At 42.5% G+C, this 27186-nt stretch overlaps 1 protein-coding gene across 2 annotated transcripts in view; it reads right to left on the bottom strand.

Moving 5' to 3' along the window:
• The window catches only part of CCN6 (cellular communication network factor 6), a 99089-nt gene extending 72383 nt beyond the window's left edge, over positions 1–26706 (bottom strand). Inside the window, exons 1-2 of one of the 2 annotated variants that reach the window (XM_032484724.1) lie at positions 26592–26706; positions 9799–10002 (exon numbers count right to left, since the gene is read on the bottom strand). The gene's annotated coding sequence lies outside the window, so the exon portion shown is untranslated. Of the gene's footprint in view, positions 1–9798; positions 10040–26591 lie in introns of those variants that run through there. The other variant, XM_032484725.1, reaches the window with a different exon arrangement.
• Between the last annotated feature and the right edge of the window lie 480 nt (positions 26707–27186).

Raw genomic sequence — 27186 nt, 5'->3', positions numbered from 1 at the left:
TCTTGAAAGTGCCTATGAGGGGTGGGGTCCTGGCTTCAAGGACATTCAGTGGACCCAGATGTAGGAATGAATGGATCTTGACTCCAAAAACTTCAAGATCTGCTAAACCTCGTGTCAGATGTGTCACCCCTCAGCTCAGAATGCTCCAGTGACTCCCCGTCTCATTCAGCATGAAGACAAATTTCTTACCACGACTTACAGACCCTATATGATTCTCACACCCTCCCTCGCTCATGGCTTCCCCCTCAGTCCCTCTGCCGGTGCCATGCCACCAAACCTGTGGTCTTTGTCACTCTAGGAGCACTCCTGCCTCAGGGATTTTGCACTTGCAGTTCCCTCTGCCTGGAACACTCCTCCTCAGAAAAACTGCTGCCATCACTTTGCTGAGGTCTTCGCTCACATGTCATCTGCTCAGTGAGGCCCTTCCCTGACCCCCCGTCCAGCATGCCTGCCTTCTTCTGAAAATTTTTGGTTGTGAAAAATTTTAAACATACTCAAAACCAGTATAATGAGCCCTTTTTAGCCATCATTGATCAGATGTCTACATTTTACCAGTCTTGTTTCATCTATTCCTCCTCCATTTTTTCTCTGCATTATTTCTAAACCTCCCTAGCACTTATCACTAATGTACACATTTCTTATTTTCTTGCTATTTTATGTCCCCCCACCCCACTCCAACGTCAGCCCCACAAGGGCCAGGTGTTTGCCTGCTACGTTCACGTCTGTATCACTAGCACCTAGCAGAGTGCCTGAGGCAGTCGGCGCTCACTAAACGTGTCGACTGAAGCCATGTCGTACCACAATGTCACCTGTTTTCTTCCCTCCAACCTCCCCCACCATCTGACCTGCTCCGCCACGAATGCCCCAGGCAGCCCTACTCTGACTCCACCCAGAGACTGTCAGCTGCAGTAACCACCTGTCCCGCTCCCAGACTCTCGATAGTTCCTGGGTCACGTTGCCAAGAGGCAAAACCAGATTGGCGGAGCTCTCTGTGTGGATGCTGTGTCACAGCGTTCCAGCAAATCTGTGAATTGACTTCCCTCTGCTCCTCTGGTCACTGCTGGTCATGTGATACAAAATTGCGCACCCGGCAGGGACCCTAGGTGGGGCTTTTCCTTTAGAAAGCGGTGTGAGTGAACAGTATCCCTCTTTCAGCTGCAATTTGTTAGCAAATGTGCTGCGATTCAGCCACGTTTCTTTATAAGTGGGTGGGCAGTTCTCCTGGGCAGCTTCCAATCATTCCAGCCATCCTTGGAGTTACTGTGCATCCCATGGAGAAGATATTTTTTCCAGGCTCCACCTGTGAGGAAGGAAGGAATGCACAGGGAACAGCTTGCCTTGGCTCAATTACCTTCCACCACTTTCAAGACTGTCAACCAGCAAAGAACTTTGGGCATCAGACACTCTCCAATTAGGCCATCAATAAAAGCCAGGGGGTGTTACCAGCCATGATGACACGTTAGGAACTGGAAGGACTGGAAATGTGCTAGGGTCCCTGCAACCACAACGTGGATGGCTTACCCAATGTTCCTTGACAAGAGTGTTTCCAGTCTACCTGCCAAAGGGGTGTGGCTTCCTCCTCGGTCAACCCTGTGAAAGCCAAGCACTGGCCAGGCAAGGGCAGGTCCAGAAGGAAACATCACCACATCAAAGCATATCTCAGGGCTGTTCCATTCTTTTCAGTAAAGGTTGTTTATTTTCATGGGGGCTGGGTGGCCCTGCTGGGTAGCGCTGCTGCTCCACCGGCTGCCTCTTAGGATGATTCGTAAGGCCACCTGTTTGAAAAAGTCATCTTACAAGTTTGTAGAGACTCAGTAGCTGGAAGTTCCCATTCAGATTCAAAATTTTAAATTAAAAGTATTTCCTCCATTGGATGTTGGATGTTTTAGCAATGTGTATTGACTGAGACCTCACATGGGCATAGCCTTTTTCTAGATTCTTTCAGGAGTAGAGCTGATATTCATCTGGTGCTGCCTGGCATGGCCTTCCTACAGTTAAAGTATTGAAATACTTCTGTACCACTTAGTAAGAACCAATGCCCCAAGTATGCCCGCTCCGAAGCACCCCACCATCTCAGCTACCTCAGCCCCGCCTCCAAGACCTCTGGGCCTTGGCCTGACCCGGAAACTAAAGGGCTCTATCAGGCATCCTAGTTTCTCCAGGAGACTTGGTTTTCATTTCCAGAAATTTGGCCTCATGTTGATCAGTTCAGCAGAAGCAGCTCCGGGATCTCAGCCAGCACAGGTGACACAGAGAGAGGAGGCCAGCACCTGCAGTCACAGCTCTGTGACAGCCACCTCGTTGTGGCCTCTGGGCCCAAGGTGCTCCAGGGGAGGGGAAGGGGGTCGGGGCCAGGAGGAGGAGAGGCTGGCAGCAGGCCTCTGCAACCCGGAGGAACCAAGGTCACGTTCTCCCATCTCTGAAGAAAGCTGCTCTGGGGGATAGAAAAGGACCGGGTTTCATTCACCAAGGCGCCCCTTACTCTCTGCACCTCATCCAGCTGTGCTCTCGGGGACGTGTTTTCTGCCAGCAAGTTCTCTGTGGCGTTTGGATGGTAAAGCAGTGAAATCTCTACTTGAAATCTGTGACATTTGAGAATCAGCACTCTTCACTGTTGACAAAACTGTAGGGAAAAGCATCAGCCTAGGAACACACATCCCACATGCAGACCCAGTGTTCCTCTTGACTTTAGTTTGGGGACCAGTATGGCTCCCACTACAGCTTCTCCAGTGAGAGGCCTTCTCCACAGGGCCTACCCTCTAAAATGGGCTTTTAGTCATGACACCAAAAGCACAACCTACCATGTGTCACAGTGACATTTTATTTTGAACCCCTTTCATCCCTGCATTGCCACGCGGTTTGCAAACTTTAATTAATACCCCCTCACAAGGTAGCGAGTGTCATTATCCTTGTGTCAAGCAAGTTTGAGAAACTGAGTCACCCACAGGCTGTGACCCACAGGCCACAGGCTGAGTCAGGACAAGAAAGAGAGTCCAAACCCCTGAGCTCCAGCTGCCTGCACCACTGGCCTGGGCCCACACCCACTGCAGGCCATTTCTTATTGAAAGCTGCTCGCCTCAGCCCACACCTCCTCTGAGGTCTTTTTCTCACTTGGCAGCTAACAGGGATGTGGTGGCCCAGCAGGGGCAGAGATCAGGAGAGGGGGGTGGTTGAACACACATCAGACAGCATCTGAGGGCCTCAGACCCAGTCAGGAATGCGGGCTTGAGGTAGAAGTTTTCTCTCAGGAACGTCAGACCACAAAGCCCCATCTCATTCCCTGAGCCTTCCAGGTGCCTCTCACCATCTCAGAGAGGCTCAGTCCACGCCTTCCGAGAGCCTCAATTCTCACATCACTGCCTCAGTCCTATGTCACCCCTTCTGGAGACACCTCCACTCCCAGCATGCCCTCTCCAGCGCGCAGTCCCTGCTCTGAGCAGAGCCTTGAGCCATGTCCCTTCACGAGCTCAGAGAAAGTTCTCACACTCTATCTGTCTTCATTCTCAGCAACAGAGACGTCGCAGGAAGGTACCCACACTAACGTGGTTGGGCGGCTGATTTCCCCACCCCCCTCCCCTCCTCCCGCAGACACATACAGGGCTATTCTTGGCCTGACCCCATCTGGACAACACTCATCAACCCTCTCCAAGATGACCCTTTTAGACTGAATTGCTCTAAGTGACTGAATGAATGGTTTTAGACTTCATCATTTTCTTTCTGTCACCCTGTTTGTGAACAGTCCCCTCCCTCCTTTTGCAAACCCCCAAACCCACACACCTTCGCCCAGAAGTCCTGGCCGTCCGGCTCACAATCTGTATGCAGATGCTCCGGCACTTTCTAGAAAAGGAAGCCAGGACCAACTCCATTAGGAACCAGCTCTCAGGGCGTGGGAGAGGAGGCACGCAGATGCCTGGGAAAGGGTCTGGCTGGGAAGTGGGGTTCCTGGATGCTGCAAACAAGGACTTTTTTTTTCATGGAAGGAGGAGAAACACAAGGAAGTGGAGTCCTGACAAGTTTTCATTCATCAAGACACAGTGTAGTGCAGGGGCTAGGGGATAGGCTATGGAGCCTGACTGCCTGAGAGCAAATCCTGGCTCCACACTGACCAGCTATGGGACCCGCAACTTTCTCCACTCGGCGCTTCAGTTCACACTTCTGTAAATTGGCTAAAATTTTACCTCCTTCCTCAGGATTGTCATGAGAAAGGAATGACTTAAGGTGTCTGAAGTTAGAACAGTGTTTAGTTCTTAACATTTCTGTCAACAGTTACACAGTGCCAAACACTGCTCGGGTTCAGGAGCTGGCCTCCAAGGGTCTAGTAGAAAACCAGGTATTCATGGTACACTGCGGGCCTGGTGTGATGAGAATATGCACAGGGCACTACGAGTGTGCTTTGTGTGAATCAGGACGCAATTCTAGCCCCGAAGGCACATGCTAGGCAGTGGAACTTGGGCTGGAATTCAGAAATCTATTTTCTCAGCCAGATGACATTATGCAGTGGAAACCTGCACAACTGTACATGGTGGAACTTCAGAATAGCATAACCCACCCTGGGAAGGAAAAGGAATGGGTTGGGAGAAATGATAACTGAATGTATCCTGAATAGGGATTTATTCATCAAAATGGATGGGGGACTCTGAAGTCGCATTCTAAGCAGGGAGAACACCATGAACAAAAAGCAAAGAGGCAGGAAAGAGCACATTATATGCAGGAAAACACAATTAAGCGGTACTGCCTTAAGCATGAGGGGGGAATGGCAGTTGGTGTGTTAGGAAGGGGCTCAGCAAGGTAGCAGCGTGTCCATCATGGTGACAGCAGGCCCCCTTGTCTAAGGGAAGACGGCCACAGGCTCAGTTCCTTATACTGACTGGGTTACCGACTTGAATGTGGTTTCCTTTTTCTTTGTCTTATCTACTCTGGGGTTACAATGGGTGTTGCTAGCAGCCAGCAGCACCCTGAGGACCAGTGATCTAACAACAGCTTTGGGCTCCCATCCTTTCTTGTCATCAACACTAGGCTGGGACTCTGTGTAAAGAGGGAGTCTTTCTAATTTGTCGAAGAACACTAAACGAAAGGTGGAATTATTTGTACCTTCTCTGCTCTACAACTTCCTCTGAAATCCCGGGGGATCCTCACTCAAGTCACTTCAACAAAAGAAGAAATAGATACTCTCTGAAAATAGAAATAAGGCTGCCATAACACTGTACATTTCTCGCATGGTGCAATTCCACTGAAAATGAAACATGCTATTTCAGGGCAATGTGGAATCCTCAACTGTAACTTTGCTTTGGAGCTCCAAATCCGATTTAGTGTTGTATTAATCAAATGCCAGGGGCAGTGAATATTCACTTTCTCATTTTGCAATCTGGGGAAGAAGAGTGGATCGATTTCCAGGACAGCAGTATGTATGTATACACAAAACACAACCCTAGACCTGAGAACTCCTTAATCCATCTCAACCTGGTATTCGGGTCTTGGCCCAAGTTTCTTTCAATCACCCATTTAATTATTCAGTAAGTGTCCTTAAAGTATCTAGTGTGGGTCATAAGAAGGGCATGATTATGAGTTTCTAATCTGTTGGAGAGACTAATATATAAATTGATAAATTAAGCTACCAGGTGGCCTACAAAGTGCTAGAACAGAAATAGGGCAAAATGTTTGGGAATTGGAGAAGAATCCACTTGGTGAGGAGAGCTGGGGAAGGCTTGATATGACAGAAAGCTTTTAAGCTGGCTCTCAGTGGCTGAGTAGGAGTTTCTTAGAGAATGTGGAGGACATTTCAGATGGAAGAAAGCATAGTGCTGTGCAAGAGTCTGATGTTTCAGAAAACAACAAGCCATTCCATCAGAATGACTGTGATGAAGAATATGAGGGTCAGAGTGACAGGAGTTGAACCATAGCTTGTAGGTTGGAATTGGATTTTGAGGAGACTTAGAGTCACATGGTCAGGTTTGCTTTTTTAAGAAGATATTTCTGGTATTAGTCTAAAGGATGGACTGGAATACAGTGCAGGCAGAAGCAGGGACTCATGAATGGAGCCATTGCCACCCCCCAGGTGAACATGGCAGTGGCCTGATCAAACATAATACAGTGGGGATACTTACGAGGTGGAGTTCTCTGGCTTTGTGACTGACAATGGAAGTGGAAGAGAGGAAGAGTTCAAGAACGACTGAAATTTCTCACCTGGGAAACTGAGGAGGTAGTGACACCATGAATACTTGAGGTAGAGTGATGATGGGTAAAAGGGTCCCATCTGAGATATATTAATTAAGACAATCCAGTTGGAAGTATCCAGTTGGTCACTGGAAATATTTGCCTAAGCTTAGGAGAAAGAACAGGGCTGGAAATAGGGATATGGAGATTATTATGGATTGAATCACATGAAATTACCAGCATTTGATCACATTTTACCTACAAAAATAGCAATTTCGTTTGGGAGAATATTTCATATAAGAAAATATACAGTGAGAGGGAAGAGACAAATACCAAGGACAGGATATCATCTGGGAAACGTGGACTTCTAAGGGTGGGCAGAGAAGGAGAAATTGTGAAGAAAAACACAAAGAATTTGTAGAAGACAGAGACATGGGGGAAATTTAAGAGGGAGGGATGGTGTAGAAGACAGAGTAGGAGCGCTTATCGGAAAGGAGTGGGTGTTCAAGAGCCTCAGACGCTACAGAGGATGCAGGTACAGGACAGAAGACAGGACCTGGTGCTGGCAGTTGAGACGTTACTCTAACCTAGGAGGGAATTTCAGCTGAATGATGAAACAGGAGGTCGAAAAGAGAGGGTGGATGGGCAAGGTTTTATTTGTGTGTTTTGCTTTTTAAGGTTTGGGGAGATTTGCACATATTTGTGTATAAAAGGAAGAAGCCAGAGAAAAGGAAGTAATTAAAGATACAAGAAGAGAAATAATTGAGAGAGCTGGGTCCTGGAGTGAGCAGAGGGATAGACTTGAGCACACAGGGGAAGAGGTTTGCCCAAGACAGAAGGGACAGAGGCGGCTCACAGAGAACAGTTTTATGTCTCTAACCAGCATGTACGTTTCCAGTCACGCACTCAGATCACATTTATTAGTGCTATTATGTCATCATGGGACAAAAATCCTCCTCAAAGAGAAAGATGGCAGAAATTTTAATTACCAGAACTTCTTTCCAGAGATTGGTCCCAATGCCTTTGATGTATTCTTGGGCACACCCGCCTCCCAGGCTGAAGCATCACAACTAAGCCTGCTCCACTGGCTGCCATGGGCCTGCCCTCACAAGAGAAGCCATCTCCTTAGATGGACCTCAGAAAAAGTCAGGTTCTTCAGTAAGAACTGAAGGATGGTGTCTGAATTCACTCTGGTTGTCAGTCTCTGGGGAGATTCTTGGACATTTCTTCTGGAACCAAGCATCCTAACTCCTATCACTGAGAAGATATGGAGCAAAGAGCCTCCCTTTGGTTCCAGTTTCTAACACAAACACAAGGAGAAATTAATCACCCAGGAAAGTTGGTATTTCATTAATGATGGATCACAAGCAGAGATGGCGTTTTAAAATTCCCAGCTAATCCTGTCTTCATTCTCACCACTTTGAGGCCAAAGTGCCAGGATTATGTTGTAGTTATCTAATCAGAACAGTAGGAGAAACAGGATCAGGAATGCAAGTCTCCTCAACCATGGAAGTTAGTAAGCAAAAAACCCCCAGCAGCCCAGCCCTCTAACAAAACAGCGTGCAACCCATGAGGTAAGGGACTCAAGCTGCTGGCTGAGCTGCCCATAGGTCTGCGAGCTTGGGGAACATGAGCTGTTGGAACAGAGGGGACCAGATGAGAGGCCAGGAAGACTCCCACTAAGCCCCTAACACATAACCCACAGAGCACTCACAGGTATCGTAATTGTCAACTTACGGCTATTTCCAGTACAAGAACCCTCTCTGTTTTAAGAGATGCTCAGTAAGTATGTCTTGAACAAACGAGCAAATGAATGAATGAGTGGTACTGCCAAGTAACCAAACTATTTTTCCGAATTGGAGTTCAGCTTGTCTTAGTGCTTATGCGTGCAGGAGAGAGAAAATGTGGTAGGTCCTTTGGAAAGTCATCTTACGACCAGTTCCTGATCTAACATGACAAAATCAGTTTTTTTTAAAGATCACAGATCTTCAGTCTATGTGTGTGTGTCTATGCATAGATATACATAGATACACGTGCACATGCACACACACACACACACACACACACACACACAGACACACGCAGTGGGGAGTGGGGAGTGTAGGTGTTGGTAAGACTATAGCTTGGAGTAAGATGATCCTGGATCCTGAAAGATTATGAGAACACTGACACAGTTTTCCACCTAGTATCATCACAGTTATCCACCTAGGGATTTGTATCAGACTTCTGAGATAAATAAAACAGTAATAAATTTTTTTCCAGCATCCAAAGAAATTTTGACTTTAGCTCCTGCCTTTTGTTACCTTTAGAGTCCCCCTTTTTCCCCCCTATAATCTTCCACGTGTTTCTTATACTGTGAAGTGATTTTATTGCTATGGAAACCACAGGGTCTGCATAAAGCTCAAATATGATGCTAACTTACACAGTGATTGAAATTTGTCCCATGGCTTGATAAAAAGCATTTGGAGGAATTAGCATACCCCGATATAGTAATGTGCCTGTGTAAAACATGTATTTGGGAATATAATTTTCTTTTTAAATGGGTGGACATTTAGAGGGGGAGCAACATGATTAATGAAGAAATATCTCACAGATGCTGCTCTGAATGAAAATAGAGCTTGGTTAGGAAACTTCAGGTTTATAAAATCACAGTAATTATGATTTATAGCATATGCAGCTTGTCCCTCACACGCGAAGCTTTGCCTTGTTTGCAAGGCACTTAAATCCTAGCTTTCTGAAAGACTTTCCCTAGAATATTTGAGAAGAGCACATCAACCATCTAAAGAGGCTTTTTTTTCCCCAGGTGACTGCCTGCCTGAAGGCAAAAGATAAAGAAGCCCACCTCGTGGAGTCCTTTCTGGGCCAATGAAAGCCTGTGCTCCCACCGGAATGCTTGCTCTGCGTCTCAGGCCAAGCTCTGCCTCCAGACCAACACATATGTTTCTGATGTCATCATCTGGCTTTGAGTCCGTGTGTGATTCAGTGGTACTGGAATCTGCCCTAATACTCTGAAATCACTCATTACTCTGATAAGTGGAGGGAGCCTGGGAATCCACAACCAAAAGTCTACCTAGTTTGCTCAAGGAAAAGGCCCAGATCTGTGAGAGCCGTGAAACAGCAAACAGAAGAAGGAGACCAAAAGTCTGGGAGGCTGGCCTCCTGCTCTCCTCCCCGCCACCCTTCCCTCGCCAGTGTATCCTCACACCCCCACTCTGGAGAACATTCTTGTTGTGTAATAAGAAAGCATAATTATATGCTTCAGAGCTGGTGAGGTTTTCTCCTATTTTCAAGACAACAAATATCCTGTTGTCTTTCATATAAGCTGAGATTCCTTTCCTTAACACACAGACAGCACTTCAAAGGAGAGGCCAGAGGACGGCCCAATTAATGTTTTTATTCCTTGGACAACCTAACTGCATTGTTCCGTGGTGCCTCCAGAAACAAACCTCTCTATAAACATAATTAGAAGAATAACATTTTCAAAACTAAAATACATATTCATTCTCTCTTTCTCTCTCTCCCCGCAACAGTAAGTAATCTATCTAGTGGTGAGAGAGATGCAGCTGATTTTTAGTCCATAACATGCTAAACTCAAGACCAACTGTCACAAAGCATTGCATTTATCCAAATATTCTTATTTCTCACCTTGAATGTGACCAGTGAAGAGGTGGGAACTGTTCTAAGTGTCCCCTTGTGTTACATGGTAGTCCTGTAGATCTGGAGTCAGGGTGAAGCTCCATGAATGTGCAGTGACAGGTGGTTTCCAGGAGCAGAGGTCTTTTCCGCGATTATCACATCAGCATTCTTCAAAGTCCAGCAGAAACTCATCAAGAACAGTTGTGGGTGGAGCTAAACAGAACAGCATGTAGCATTTCAAAAACGTTAATCCTTCCAACACTTCTGCTTATGAAATACTGACATCTGATTCCACAGGTAAGAAAACCCAACCCAAAGAGAGTCACAGACATGCGTATCTCAGAGTCCTTGTTTAGACTGGACTTCTGCAACCCAGGCTATTCTCTGACCACTAGAGTAGGCTGTCCTTCAGAGAAGGCCATGCTGCTTCTAAAATACCACATCATTGTGGTCATCTGTACCGCAGCCCACTAAACTCTCGGTTCCACTCAGGTTGCCCTGAGTAGTACATGCTTTCAAGTGAAAACATCACGTAGTTGCTTTTGTAAGGCTTGGATCAAGTTTTTTGACCATAGGGACTCTCTGTCTGTCATGTGGAAATGGAATTGTCGATAGCTGCTAGAATACGTTGTCCCGCGAGAGGGAGCAAAGCATTGTGGGGCTCACCCACCAGCCACCGCGCCTCACTCGGCCACAGCCTCATGAAGATTTTGAGGCAGACACTAGGGGCTTGATTTCTTTTATTTTGGTGATGGCTTGGGAACTAGGATCCTCCCTCTTGAAAATCTGTTCTTTGGCAGTAAATACCAAACTTAGGGGGCTGAGTCACTTTTCCTCATCAAACTTTGTGTTTTGTTTCTTAGGCAAGTGGAAACTCATAGAAAATCCAAGTTTTATGAATGTGCAAGTGTGTGCATCTGTGTGACTTAGGGAGGGAGGAATGCAAGGAAAAAAATATATCCTGGATCTAATGTCCAACAGATAATTCATATTCACCCCTATCCATCTCCAGAACTTTCTCATCCTTACAAATTTGAAGTCTGTACCAGTTAAATGATAACCCCACATTCTCTCTCACCCCTCCAGCCATCGCAACCATTGTTCTACTTTCTGCCTTTATGATCTTGCTATTCTGGTTACCGCATATAAGTGGAATCATACAAGAATTGTTCTTTTGTGACTGGCTTATTTCATCTAGCATAATGTTCTCAAGGTTCATCCATGTTGTAACATGTGTCAGAATGTTCTTCCTTTTTAAGGTTTAGTAATATTTCATCATCTGTATATACCACATTTTGTTTATCCATTCATCTATTGATGGACACAGGTTGATTCCACTTTTGACTATTGTGAGAAATGCTGCCATGAATACACTGTACAAATATCTCTTTGAGTTTCTCTTTTCAATTCTTCTGGTTATATGCATACTCAGAAATGGACTTGCTGGATCACATGATAATTGTGTTTAATTTTTTTGAATCACCATACTATTTTCACAGCAGCTGTACCGTTTTACATTCCCACCAGCAATGTAAGTGTTCCAATTTCTCCACATCTTCACCAACACTTGTTATTTACTGTGTGTGTGTTTTTTTTAATAATGATTATCCTAATCAGTGTGAAGTAGTATCTCATTGTGGTTTTGATTTGAGTTTCCCTCATGATTAGTGATATTGAACATCTTTTCATGTGTTTATTGGCCATTTGTTCATCTTCTTTGGAGAAATATCTATTCAAGTCCTTTATCTATTTTTAAATTGGGTTTTTTGGCCTTTTGCTGTTGAGTTGTAAGGGTTCTTTATATATTCTGGATGTCAGTACCTTACCAGATATATGATTTGCAAATAGTTTCCCCCATTTTGTATATTGCTTTTTTCACTCTCTTGGTAATGCCCTTTGATACACACAAGCTTTTAATTTTGATGAAGTCTGATTTATCTTTTTTTTTTTTTTTCTCCCTCTGCTTTTGGTGTCATATCCAAAAATCACTGCCAAATCCAACGTCATGAAGCATTTCCCCTGTGTTTCTTTCTAAGAATTTTATAGTGTTAGTTCTTAGGTTTAGGTCTTTGATCTGCTTTGAGTTAATTTTTGTATATGGTGTGAGATCAGGTTATTGGAGGGTTACAAAGAGAAGAGAAACATGATCTGGCTTCCGTTTTAAAAGATGACTCCCGGGGCTGTGCTGGGGCAAGGTGCTGCCAGCTGTGCTTTGTTCAGTCCCGTCACGTACCAAAAGGTGGGTTTCCAGACCACATCTCAGTATGATTTTATAACTTCTCAGTCAAATCTGTGTTCAACAGTTGTCTAAATAATTCGATACTATTTTTGCATGAGTACGTACATAACCTCCCCGTCCCAACAAAAACCCTAACCCATCAGTGTTGGGAATAGAAAGGTAAATACTTTACATTACTATCATGATTTTATTATTATTTACTCCTTGAATATGCATTCAGCAAGTATTCATTGGGTGCTTACTACAAGCCAGGCACTTTCTGAGGTCAAGGAGATAATAGAGATGAGAAAGGCAGACCCCATCTCAGGGAGCATGCATTCTTCACTTTTTTCAATTTTTTATTTTTTGGAGGGGTAATTAGATTTTATTATTTATTTATTTGCTTATTTACTTATTTTAATGGAGGTACTGGGGATTGAACCCACAACCTTGTGCATGCTAAGCACGCACTCTACCGCTGAGCTATACCCTCCACGCCACTGAGCTATACCCTGCCCCCAATACATTCTTGTCATGCATTAAAAATTGGCCTAATGAATATATGGTCATCATGTCCAATGATTACAAAAAGAATGATTAAATCAACTGTTGAAAAAAAAATCTCCCTTTCTCTCCTCAGTCAGACCCCAAAAGTCTTTTGAGACAGCAAAACCAATCAATGTCAATACAGTTGGTAAATAACTCATAGAAAACTGTGCTACTTAAACACTCTCTTTTCTCTGAAAATAGCTGTCATTGCTTTATTTTTTCCTTACAATCAAAATAAGATCTGCTTATCATAGAATAATGCAAAGAAAAGAATAACAACACTCAAAATCGCACTTCCCAGACGTTTCTTCTATCAACATTTTGGTGTATTTTCTTTTCATGCATAAGTTTGTGCTCTTTGTCCTCAGAATGGTATCCACTTTTTCTCATCATTTAATAATGGTTTGTAAAGAACCGTTAGTGTCAGAACAGAGGACGATTTTGACCCTACCTGCAGATAATCTCTCAGCCCTCCACTTGCAGAAATGGGATAGTTCTGTTTAGTCAGGTATGTTTGCTTGGGTCTTAATTTTCTTTTTTTTTTTTTAAAGGGCCTCAGTCTTATTCTCCATCTGACTGATTATCCAATCACATCTCTCTGTCCTTCACCAGCAACAGAGGGTACTCATACTCAGGGACTTGCCTTGAACTCTTTCATATACTTTTCAAAAACCTAGTTGACAGAGATAATATCTATAGAGGACTGACTCAAGGACACGAGTCTATTTTTTCCTCCATGTGCTCTAAAATGCGTCCTTGCTGCACGCCAGACCTTGGAGGATTGCAAACAGAGAGCACACTATTTTAACTCCTTGTAAAAATGCTTTTACAGGATTGAATCTCAGCTGTATATCATCAGCCTATATTGAAGGGCACCATGAGAAACAATTCTCTGAAGTTTATTATTGTATCTATTATGAAAATAGACATATTATTATGCCAGACATCATTTACTTACATCATGTGGTGTTCCTTTGAAGAGAATCCACACAAGTGCTCAGAAAAAGACCATAATTTCTATATATGTCCTTAATCTCATGCACCTTACTCTTAATTTTTTTACTCTTATTTTCCTTTGGTTGCTAGGAAGCTCAGTAAAATGGTAGCTCCAACTAACTATGGTTAGGCATGATTGCCTAACCATAGTACACATTCATGCATTTCCTCTTACGTCTGGCTTTATGACATCTCTAGCCTCATTTTCCCTTCACCTATTTTCTCTTCAACTATTAATTTTAACTTTTTCTGTTGGATATATTTTTTAAGTCTTTGTAGAAGAATGTGGAAGCGGGGAGGAAAACAGGGAAGAAAGGGAAGATAAAGAAAATATAAAAGGAGAAAGAGAGAAAGGGAATGATGGGAGGGAAAGAAGAAGGCAGACAGAAAGACAGTGAAGGACAGTCATAAACATAAACAGAATCAAAGCCGGCCCGCAGGATCAGTAGGAGGAGAACCAGATCACCTTGTGTCTGACTGTGCTGAACAGCGATGGCCTGAAGATGTTAATGATGATGCTAGCTCTTACAGAGAGCCTGCTCTCTGCAGGGGCCTCTGCCTGGTGCTTTACATGCATCACTTCACTTAATCTGCATCACAACCCTTTGAGGAAGGCACGATTGATCATTATACCTACCCATTTCTCAGATTAAAAAAAAAAAACAAGACACAACAAAATGCCAGAGATACAGGGCAGTGAAATAACTTGCCCAAGTTCATACTGTGAGTGGTGAAACTGGGTTTTAATCCAGATCTGTTTGTTATCCACCACAAGCCTGTAGTTTAAGGCTAATATGACTCTTAAAAATGGACTGCTGAAATCTTTTCCAGAAATCAAAACTCCAGCCAAGAGACATTTCCTTATCTTAACCATCCCTTACTTTCCCTCATCGTGGGGTGGATGAGTGTGTGTGTTGTAAAGGATGACTTTCCCCTTCATCCATCTATTTCCATCTCCCAGAGAAATGTAATTACATTGAAAATGAGATCGGGATCGGGAGGGAAACAGTGCAGGCTGCTGGCAGGAAGAGCAAACAGGAAAGCCAAAGGGACAAAGGGAAAGCTGACAAGACAGAAGGGAAAGAATGAATGATGGGAGAGCAGACGGGAAGAGACGCTTGCAAAGAACTGAAACCCTGCCTGAAGGCCAGGGGAAAACAAAGACGATCTTGGCGGGAAGCCTGGCGTGAGAGCCGCAAACTGAGCTAAAACAACAGCGAGGTGCTCAGGAAAAGATGCGGTTCTAAGGAGAGAAAGAAGGCCGGCCTTTTCACGCCCTCCTTCCTCCTCTGGGTCCGCAGCCCCGGGCAGCCGATGGTCAAGGCTGGGCCAACACTACCTCCATAACCCAACTCTTACATTTTAAAAAATTGGAACGCTCTTTGCTTCTATTTTTAGCAAAGAGAATTTTTTTCGTTATCTTCAAATACGCAGTTTTTTACGGAATCGGAATTTCCCAACAGTTCTAAGATCTGAGTAAAACTCTATTTAAAAAAAAAAAAAAAATCCCTAAATCCCTGAGCGCGCTTTACGCTAATGCACAGATGAAGATGGATTCGTGGACTCCCGGGTGCCGACAGACAGCTGCGCGATGCAGAGCAGGGCTCCATTCACAAGAGCACGGAGGCTCCGCGCACGGCGCTTAGCGGTTCCATTAGCAGCAAAGTGGAAACTCATCGTTCTCCTTTGGGTAGAGGACATAATCTCTACCTCAACCGAGTTAAAAAAAAAAAAAAAAGTAGTCCCAGTCACAGCTGGTCATAGAGTCAAAAGATTCCATTCAGGAAAGCACCCAAAAGCCCAGAGTTCACACCCCGAATGAAAATAAAGGCAATTCTTTTTTCTCCCCTTCAATGTTTGGTTTTGAAAAATGTCAAACCTACAGGAAGGTTGTGAGAAAAGTACAACTATCCATATGTCATTCACCTAGTTTGGCCCATTGTTAATATTTCCCCACATTTATGCCTTTTCTGTGTGTGTGTGTGTGATACATATATATACACACCCGCACACACTCATCGTTTGCAGAAACTTTGAGCCTTTAAAGAGTTATTTGCATACGTTATAATCTTTCACTCCAAATACTTCAGCATACATCTTTGACTAACAAAGACACCATCTTTCATAATCCAGTACAATGACCACACTCAGAATTTCATAGTTAATGTAATACTGTTATCTAATAATATACAATCTACAGTCAAATTTTTCCCTTTACCCCCAAAATATTCATCATAGCTGAATTTTCCCCCCAACCCAGGATCTTAACAAAGAATAATCATTACGTTTGGTTGTCATGTCTCTTTAGCCTCCTTTAAACTAGAAGAGTCCTTCAGATTAAGAAAAAGAATTCTGTCATGATATTGACATCGTTTTAAGAATCCAGGCCAGTAATTTTGCAGAATACCCTCAATTCAGATTTCCTTAGTTGTTTATTCACGATTAAATTCACATTGAACAACAGAAATACTGTTACATTGAAGCAAATGAAATTGTCACTTTTATAGACCCAAACCAGTCAAATATCAGCGACAATGTGGTTCAGCTTAATACAGAAGGACTGTTGTGTCCTTGCTATGACATCACATCAAGGACACGTGAGGCTTGTCTGTCCTGTCATTAGTGATGTTTGGTCATGTGGTTAAAAGTGGTGTCCACCAGACTTCTCCATTATAAAGGTATCTTTTTCTCTTCATTATTAATAAGAAATCTGTAGGGGTCGCTTTGAGACTATGTACGTATTCTGTTTCCCAATGGGCTTTCACCCAATTATTTTATCATCCATTGATGATTTTTGCCCTAATCTATTCAAGCTATGGTGGATGTAAAAGGGTGTATTTCTGATTCTGTCATTGCTCCCACATTTACTAGCTGGCATTTTTCTATAAAGTGCCTTACCTCCCCACTGTTTATAAAATTTTTAGTCAGTAAGGACTCATGGATTCTCTTTTATTTTATTTGTTATAATTCCTTCCTGTCATTATTCATTATAACTGTTTCCACATTAAAGGCTTTATATTTTTAATTTACCAAGTCATTCTTGCCTTTCTAATGCCAGTACACGTTCCTCCTACAATGCATATCTTTTGTTTTGTCAAATGGGAATTTATATCTCCCGAGAGGCAGCTCCAGAATTGGTCATAGAAGTGAGATTTTTAGTTTCTGTATTTAGTCTGAGCTTTCCATATTTTTTAAACATCTTAAGTCAGTTCCCTGAAGTGGACTGACTTTTATTGGGAAACTGTTCTTGGCTGTCACCACGCTGTTGCTCTCTGTAGTTACATGGGAGGCAAGTATGTGATGGAGGGGAAAGCACAGGCCTGGGAGCCACACGGACTGGGGTTGAATGCTGGCTTTGCCTCTTAATATCTGTGCAAGCTTGGGAACGTTATCTTACCTCTCTGACCTTCAGTTACCTCAACTTAAGAAACAGAGATGCTAATCCCTGACATCTGGTATAGTTGTGAGTACCTAGGGAATGATGCATACAAAGTGATCAACTCAGTACCTGGCATGTAGGAAGTGCTCGCCTGAGCGGTGGTTATCACTAGTATTATTAATGTTATTGTTTTCAGGCTTACATTTCTTTGCAGCTTTTTCCTACCCTTAGATAAATTTGCATCTCCCAAATTATTTTTCTACAAATGCATAATTTAGTATTTCTCCAAAGTGAAAAGTCATTTTACTCTTTCCTGCCCATCTTCTTAATTTAGGTCCTTTTGCATCCAACTAACTTAATCTTGGTATTTGCATCCCCTCCCAAACTGCAGCATCTGTAAACTTCATTTAAACTATGTTTCTTTCATTTCTTTGCAAAATTTATAATCCTGCATTTATTTTATATTCTCCTTATCCTCTTCCAGAAACATCCTCTTCCAAAAAATTCATTTATATTTAGTTAGGAAGTTTCTTTCTTCCCTCTCACTCACTTTTCTCTCTCTCTCTCCCTCTTTTTCTGTTTTTCTCTTTCAGAAGATGGGTATGTTTGGCAGCACCTGCTAGGCCAGACAGCATATCAGTAGGTCCCCTGACCTTAGTCTAGTAAGAAACAGGTACATAATTCAAAGTAGACTAAATCTTACAAAGTTATAAAGTGGTGAGAAAATTTAAAGGAGGAAGAAATGGAGAATGAGTAAAATCTGGATATTTGGTGTCTTGGAAGATAATTGATAAAAATTTAAAACCAAACTCTATTCTAATCTAAACTCAAATAAATTTAAAATTTTAATCTAACACTGCAAGTTCACCAGGATTATACACATTCACAGATACACCTTACACACTAGTGCCACATTCAGTTTCTAATGAAAAAAAGGCTATGCTGTCATTTATCCTTTCTGTACAAGACCTAGAACCATGTTTGATGCTATAAACAGTAAAAAACAAACAAACAAACAAAAACTGGATAATTTTTACTGAACTATCTTCCAATTTACTAATTCTCTTTTGATCTTCACCTATTTTAAACCCATATGATGAGATTTATATTCCAATTATGTTTTTTCTAGAAGTTCTACATGGTTCTTCTTCAAAATTGATTAGCTATTCTTTAAAATTTCTAGTTTTATGTAGATATTTTCAAGCTTGTCTTTTATTTCTCTAAACATAGTAAGCATGGTGTTTTTCTATTCCTTAAATAATAGTGCATTATTTGAAGCCTTTGTAAACCTGTTTCTTCTATCTGTTTTCCTTTTGGTTTTCCTTCATGGTGCCAGTTTCCTTGTGCGCTTAGTTATTTTTTTACTGTGAGCAGCTCGTTTCTCATGGAAACTTATTTGTGGGACTCCTTTGTGGCCTATTATGAAGATGTTTTCATCCAGAGAGAATTTGTTGTTGCTTCTACCCAGCTCCCTGAGGCCACTGCCATTCCCAGACCACTTTAATCTAAATTTAGGCTTGAAGTTTTTAACTACCCAAATGATATGAAATTTGTGCTAAAAAATGCACAAGGGCAGATTTTTGTGGGCTAAGATGTGTCAGGGCCAGTCCCTTCCAACACAGGCTCTACTCAGCAGCAAAACCAGTTTCCTTCCAGTCCACTGGTGGGGGTAGGAAAGACACATTCATGTCTGGTTGACCCTTACCCTGAGGATCCAGCTCTTTGGGGTCCCAGTTTTATGAGCAGATTTTCCCATTAGAGTGTCCCCTACCTTAAATAGTCCCTAGCCTTTATTTTACATCCTTTCAGTTTCTTGGATCAATTAAACAAATCCAAGTTTACTGGGGTCAGCAGTTTGGCAAATAACTTTAGGGCAAAAGTAACTTTCCTCTCAGATTTTTGCCTTTGTTAAGATTGGCCTGATAATTTTTTACAATATTTTTAACCCATGGAAGTTTGAAAAATATTTTTATATGTATGTTATCAAGATTTTCTAAATGCTTTTAATAAGTGTGCAAATACCTAGCCCACTGCACTCTAAGAAATACAGTGCTAAGTCCACAGTGACTGCAGCAACTTCTCAGACATCACATGATCATACTATTTTTAAAAATCACAAAAAATCACTTGCTTAAATTTTTTCAATCCATAAATATTCCAAGTCGTTTACTTTCAATTATAAAACCTCTTATTTAAAGTACATTCAATGATCTCAGTAGTAGGTGTGTGCTCTGGCAAATCTTGGAAGCTAAGACTTTAGACATTAATGGTTTATATGCATGTAATTGTCACAATAAAATCTAAACTTCCTAGGATAAGCAGAGAATAAAGTATCTTGGGTGGTGACATTTTGGGGGTAATAGTGGTTAAGCAAAAAATGATCTTTTTTATTATTAAAATGGTCTTAAATGTATGAATATATTAGTTAAATATGCAAAATATAGGTTAATGATTTCAATCCTTACAATATTTCCATTATTAAAAACTATCAAAGGTATTTTACAACCTTTATTTACTCCAGAGCATCTTCTAAAAATTGTTCCAAAAAAGTTAAACTATACATTTAATATACAAACCCATCTAACGTTTACTTGCTATTTGTCTATTTGGCATCCAAGTCAAAAGGTGAGAGAGAGCAAATAGTGTGTAGTTAATTCAGGCTAATAAATAAGGTGTGCCTCAGTTAATTTGTGTTTAATTTCCAAACAATTCTAATTTTTCACCCAGCTTTGTGAAAATGGCCAGTATTATCAGGTATTAGCCCTCTCCCACAGACCAGCAAACAGAATGTTTCAATGTTTAGGTGGCAGAACTGTATTTTATCTTCCCTGACACAGCATTGTAGCAAAATTCAATCATTTTCAAAACTCTGAAAGAAGGGATAGGTGGCAATTCAAATGAAAAAAAATCCAAGCTATAAGCAGTGGAGTAGGATTTGGGAAACCCTCTGACTCAGTAGATTTATTCAACGATTATTTACTGTGCACTTTGGAGACTACATTAAGGAGTGTAGATACACAGTAAACAAGACAGTGTCTGCCCTCCACCACCTTCTTTGCCTAAGGCAGTCTAAGGCCCTTGGAAGTAGCAATGGGGACAATAGCTTTCCTTCTCCACTGATTTCCCCCCTTTCATCTTCTGTTGTGCTTTGCAAATGCCACTGCCCCACTGTAACCTAGGCTGTAGTTCTGAGGGGTACGATGGGAGGCTCCATCACCCCAGCATCTGCCTTATTAGCCAAGGTCCCGGCCTGGTCCCATTTCTCCATCACCTTCTCTAGAATTCCTTCTTATGCCTCACCCCAGAGCCCACACATTGGAGCCCAGGAGTGCCTAAGTCAGGCTTTATTCTGAAATATGGATGCTTACGTGATGGTCTATATGACTGCTTACGTAGTGGTCTTATGCAGCACCCAGAGTAGCAGAGGTGCTCCCGACAGAGGCAGTTCCATGCTCAAATGAATTTGCAGGAGTTGCTATCAGTGAGAAGGCTTCAGTAGAAGAATATGAGTGACTTGCTTATAAGCACTTAGGAGACACATCCTGGGGATTCCTAAAAAGAACTGGGAGAAGCTTCAGCTGGGAGGCTAAGGTCTTAGCAGTCAGTGGGAGCACCAAACCAGCAAAAGGTCAGCTTTTATGGTTGATACAATCTCACGGTTATCCAAAGCTAGTGAGAACTGGGGACGTTCAGGATACACATGTTGTCTCCCCATCTCCAAAATGTAAATCAAAAAGAGAAAAAAGGGACTGGATGTAAACTGACTATACTTCAATAAAAATAAATAATTTTTTTTTTAAAAGGGGACCGGAGAGGACCATGGAAAATCCTTGGAACGAGACTTTTACTCTCAAATTCTCTTTTAAAAAGTCACATGACTGCTTTACCGTTGAGTGTGTGGGGGAAGTCACAAGATTACGCTCTGTCCCACAGTGGGTCTTAGAGGAGAGGACCACATAAGAAGGGATAGTGTTAAGGAATCAGAAGAAGCAGGCAGCTGGTTCTGGATGAAGTCAGAAAAAAGCAGGCATTGACCAGAACCAAGAAATATGCCAAAAATATGTCTATTTTTGCCAGAAGGAAGCCTGCCTCCCACCCACAACACCCCCCTCAACAGTGACTTGTTCTACCACCCCCTGCAGGCTCATGCTCACTCCTTAATCCACCTGCTACCTCCTCCTACTTCTTTTTAACCCAACAACCAATTTACAAATTTTAGTATCATGGCTCTCAACCTTGGCTACATATTAGAATTACCTGGGGAGCTTTTAAAAACCCCAATGCCCAGGCCAATTAAATTAGAAGTGAAACCCAGACATCAGTAGATTTTAAAGCTCTCCTGGTGATTCCAGTGTACAGCCAAAATCGAGAGCCTCTGTTTTAGGAACACAATTTATTAATAATAAATTCAATACTGTTCTTCAAAAGCAGAGTGTCAAAAAGGGAAGCCGACTGGGGGATGGGGTAGAGGTGGCGCGTAGAGGGTAGTATCAGTAATGAAGACAACGTGTGTGTGTATAACACACATGTTCTAGGAAGAGCTCATTCAAATTTACAACAAAAATGTTGAGATCTTATAAGGGAAATGCCAAAGGTCACAAACAATTCACAAAGAGAAATACAAAGAGTAAACAAACATAGGAATGTCTTTTTTGCTGATAATCAAAAAAACCTGAATTAATAGCAATCTTGAGATTGCATTTTATAACCACTAATGTAAGAGGGAAAAGCTTAAATGACACTTCATTTTGACGAGATTGCAGTGAAACCAATATACTCACAAATTCTGATGGCATCGTAAATTAGTTTTAATAAACCTCTTTCTGGATAGCATATGGCAGCATGAAAAAATGAGAAAGGCGTTTGGGCCCATGGACTACTTACCTTCAGTGGTATTTCAACTGAAGCAAAAATATTGTAATTCAACTATACTTCCATTTTAGAAAGTACAAAAAAATAAACTGAAGCAAAAAGAAATACACTTGACAACAATCTCTGTAACAAATTCTAAACAAAAAAAAAAAAAGAAAGAAGAAGGAAACAACCTAAATTTCCAACTTCAGGGTAATGGTTTAATAATTCATGGTACACCAGCACCACAGAACATTATGCAGTCATTAAGCTGACAATTATGAAGAATGTGAGGAAATGTGGAAATAAAAAAATGCTCCCTTGAGGGGGCCCTGCCCCAGGCTCAGCGCAGCCCCACCTCTCTGCAGCAATCTGCCTGCCAGGCCAATCTGAGAAGGAAGCAGTAATTTGACCTGATTTCCCAGCTTCCCCTGAGAGACCACCGGATGTAGCTCCTGTCAGGTCTCACATCCCTGTTACGTCCATCACCATGGGGAGTCCAGACTCCGCCACCTGGGCTCCTACCCGCAGAGCTCTGAAAGCCCCCTCATCTCTCTAAGCCTTCTTCCCCCACCCCAAAGCCCTGCAGTCTGCCCTCTGGAACCCATGAGGTGCAATGGGCAACCCCCCTGTATCTCCAACTTCATCCCTGAGCCTTACCTTGTCATTCTAACTCAGTCGTTAGAAAGTGTTTTATAAATTTGATGTTAGTCACCAAAATGATAGGGCGCTGCTTCTGCCAGGGCGGTAGGATTTGCTACAATGAGCATAACAGTCCCTCACAATGAAGAGCTGCTCTGTACCCCGCCAGTCGTGTAACTTGAGAAACTGTTTATAAGCATCTGAAACTAGAATTGAACTCTATTCTGCATTTAAACCCAAAGTGTTTTTCATTCAGTTTTAAAATACATTGAATTTCGGGGAAAGGGTGTAGCTCATTGGTAGAGTGCATGCTTAACATGCACGAGGTCCTGGGTTCAATCTCCCGTACCTCCATTAAGTAAATAAATAAAAAACCTAATTACCTCCCTCCTCAAAAAAATAAAATAAAATCAGTGGGAGAAGGCATAGCTCAGTGGCAGAGGTGTGTGCTTAGCATACTCGAGGTCCTGGGTTCATTCCCCAGTACTTCCATTAAGATAAATAAACCTAATTAACTCCCCTTCCAAAAAAAAAATACCTACAAAAATTTAAAAAATAAATAAAGACAAAGCTAAATAGCATTGATTTTAAAAGTTTTTTTTTAATACATTGAATTTCACAGAAATAAAACTTCCATGTTAAATTGGGGGAACAGCATGCTTTGTTTTGTGCACTTTCAAAGAGCTGCACAGCATTTTGAAAAATCACATCTGGAAAGGCAACCCACCTCATTCTCCCTTTCTAAAACAAACTCTGTCACGTATTCTGCCTTCCTCAACTCACCAACACCATCCTCTTCTCCTCACCCTCTGATGATGACCTGAATGTTTAGTTCATTGATCAAATAGACCAGATTTGATGACAACCATTTCATCGTTCCCCTATTAAATCTAACAACCTATATACATCTGTAGACAGTACACATATTACATCTTTATTAATATAAAATGGATGAACTGTTCATATACTCAGACCAGCCCTCCACTTGTGCAGTCCCATCATTTCTCACCTGCTTAGAGCCTTTTCCCCCAAAATGATCCCCCTCTTATGAATCATTATTTCCTCTTCTCATTCCCAACAGTCTGTACACTTGCTCTAATACATGTCACACCCTTGGCTGCATCCTTTTGCCAGCTGCCACTCTCTTCCTCTGCTCCTGTTCACAGCAAAACTCAAAAATTGTCCCCACAAGATGCCTCCATTTCATCATCTCTTATTCTCTCTATAATCCATCTTGTCAAGATTTCATCCTCACCACAGAAACAAATCTTAGCCAGCTTACCAACAACCTCCATTTGGCTAAACCCAATGGACAATTCTCTGTCTTCAATCTTACTCAACCTCTCAGGAGCATTTTACCCAATCCATCATGTCTTTCCTTCTTGAAGCATATTGTCACTGTTTCTAGGATACTACGCTACCCTATTTCTTCTCCTGTCTTACTGGCCACACACTCTTAGGTCCCTTTACTCGTTGCTTCTCTTCTACTCAACCTCTAAGTGTCGAAGTCTCCTGAGCTTAGTTCTAGTCCCTTTCTCTCCTATCTACCCTGAGATCTATGGCTTTAAATGTCAGCTATAAGTTGATCACTCTTCGTTTTATATCTCTAGTGCCAACTCTTCTCCCAGGTTCAGATGTATATCTCTGACTACTTATTTGACATCTCTGGGGCTGCCTAATAGGCATTTCAAATGTAGCATGACGAGCAGGAAATGCCTGATGCTTGCACCCAAGCCCTGCACCATCCATTCTTCCAAGACTCTTCCCAATCAGCTTTAATGGCACCATCATCCACCCGGGTTCTCAGATCAAAAACCTAGGAGTCATCTGGAACGGATCCCCTTCTTTCATCCTCACATCCAATCCGACAGCAATCCTGACTCTACCTATCAGACTTGCTTTTCACTGAGGGAAATACAAACATGAAGCATCTACTTGTTGACACAGTTACTCCTGTGAATGTGAACCACTGACCGAGGCTCAGACCACAAGTGAATCCAGCTAAACAGAACTCACTAAGTCGTGATCACTTCTAGACACTCACAAAGTTATTCATTACCCAGCTGTTTCAGCTATCTGTTGCTGTCTAACAAACCACCCCAGAACTTCATGGCTTAATATACAACACTTGTTTATGGGCTCACTACTTGGCAGACTGGACGGCTCATGGGGGGGCATCTCTGACCCAAAAGGCAACCACTGGGAAGCCAGCTGAGGCTGGAGGGTCTGCCTCCACCACGATCTCACTCACAGCATTGGCAAGTTGACACTGACCATTCTGCTGAGATTATTAGCTGGTGACCTTGATTCTCCTTTAAGTGGGCTTCTCCCCAAAGCTTCTTGGAGTTCCTTACAACAGAGTGAGTTCCAAGAAGAAGGAAAGAAAAGTTGCCAGCCCTCTTAAAAAGTAGGTCTGAAGTTGGCACAGGGTCACTTCCATTGTACTCTGTTGGTCTGTCCCAGGGCCAGCCAAAATTCTAGGGAGCAGATAAATAGACTCTACCACCTAGCGAGGGGCAGTGACAAAGAATTTGTGGCCATCTTTAATCCACTACACCAGCCCTTTGAACGGTATAACTGATCTGAAGTTGATTTGGTTCTTTAGAAACAGTGCTGTGCTGGTAAATGTTTATGTTTAACAGCTGACTGGAGGGCAGGGGGGAGTAGGTGTTGATTTATATTACTTGCCAATTGCCACAGTGTGAAGCCCCTCCCCCCCCAACCGTGACTGATTTCAGGCTACCAATGGTGGCATTACCAAACACAGAGTTGGGAAGAAAGGCACTAATTGCCTCTTACAAGCCAGTACTAGCCAGCTCCAGAAACAACACTGACCAATGGAAAAAGAAAATTCAGCATGGTTGTCCAGGCAATGAACACTTGAGGGCCTACTATGTATGAGGCATTAGGAAGAGGAGTGACCAAAACAGATCCAAAACCTGTCCTCACTGGGCTTACATTCTAAGGGAGTAGTCAGATAATAATTAACAAAGTATATATATAATGATAGGTGTTAATAAGAAAAAATAAAACAGGTCAAAGAGAACAGAGTGATGGACGGTCCTCTTTTAACATGAGGTCATCCAAGAAGACCTTTCTGAGGAGGAGACATTGAAGGAGGTTGACAAACAGTAACAGTTAGTAGAAGCTGACTCTTGCATAGCACTTGCTATGTTCCAGGCTCTCTTTTGGTCAGATTACACATATTAATTTATGCGTTAAATTCCTCAAGAAAATGTCTTAAGTAAGGACAAATTTAATTCTGTAAAAAATAATGTTAGAGCCCTTCAAACTTATGTCTAGAGCAGAAAAAAATGTGACAAGGGAAGAACATTTGAAACAAGGAATCCAAAAAGACAAAAGCAGGCAACTTGGGAAGAACATGGTTTGCATTTGACTCTCACCCAATCCCATTAGCTGTGGTACCCCCTCTGGCAGGGGAACCAGTAGTGAGAGGACAACCTCAGGAGTGCATGGGGAAGTGGAGACAAGATTTACAATCACGTGATGAGGCCGTTTAGGAGAGAATTTACAAACTGTCTTCCACTGGGATGTCCTGGCCTTCCCAACAAGGGCTATATCCAAGAGAAATGCCAGAAATGTGTGGTGTGTTTTATGAGTCAGACATCTTCACATTAATCTTCATGACGACTCCATGAAGTAGCTAGGGCAAGAAATAACCCCCTTTCACAGATCAGGAATCTTAGACTCACTAAACCAGAGAGTCAGGACAGATTTTCTGGCTCCAGATCAAATTAATCCAATCAATATGTATTCAGTGCCTGAAATGGCTCAGACATTGTGCCAGTGCTGGGGGTGAATCCTTTCCTCCCTGTTTCCCCTCCCCCACCCATCCACCACCTTGGGAACATGGGGGTTGTGATGCCACACGCTCACTGGTCCTCACACGTGTACCAGGAGAGCACACTCCCATATTTCAGGCAGAGGTGGTAAGCAGGGAGAGGAGACACCCTTTCCAGGCATAGCCGTGGATGCAGAATCTCACACATTCCTGCCTTAGCCCCCTCTTTCAGCAAGAAAGAACAGAAAAAAATCCATCCCTGACTTTTTTACTTCCCCATCTGTAAAGCAATCTCAAAGCTAATTTCCCTTATAACTAAAAATCTTTCTATAATACCCTATACCAAAATACCGATTTGTACTCACCATTGTATAAATCCTCAGAGATCTCTCCCTAAGTCCATGCTGTTGTTGTTCACAATTAAATGAGTAAGAGCTGGAGCAGGCAAGAGGAACCGTGCTCCCTGGCAGAGCCCTGGGGCTGATGAAAGCATTGACTCAGTGGGTCAGAGGAACACGGCCCCAGAGACATCATCTAAAAGCAACTGAGAAATCGGAGTTGAACCTAGTGTCAGAAGACCCAGCGAGCCCTTTCAATGGTTGAGGGAAGACTGTGATCAGCAGAGTGGAGGGCAGCTGGAAGATCAAAGGCACCATGGAGACAAAGACACCCAAGTCAGCCGTGAATCATAACTTGTTTTCTTCCTTAAGGAGCAGAACATGCTAAGGCTAAAGCCAGAATGAGTATATTCAGGCTCCATCAAATAGCGCAGGAAACACGTCTAGGGATATGGGAGTTAGGGAGGAGCATAGTCAAAAACTAGTTCATAGGGTCCATAAACATTCATTAACTGTCTCCGGAACTATGAGGAAAATGATTGGAATTACAATCTCTACTTCACTGCCAAAGGAACTAGTGTTTGAGGAGTAAATTGCTGAAACACTGTTAAGTAGATGAACA

Source organism: Camelus ferus, chromosome 8 (assembly GCF_009834535.1).
Source record: "Camelus ferus isolate YT-003-E chromosome 8, BCGSAC_Cfer_1.0, whole genome shotgun sequence".
Classification (NCBI taxonomy): Eukaryota; Metazoa; Chordata; class Mammalia; order Artiodactyla; family Camelidae; genus Camelus; species Camelus ferus.
Note: the sequence above shows the minus strand (reverse complement) of the source record. Positions and strands in the feature narration are given on the sequence as shown.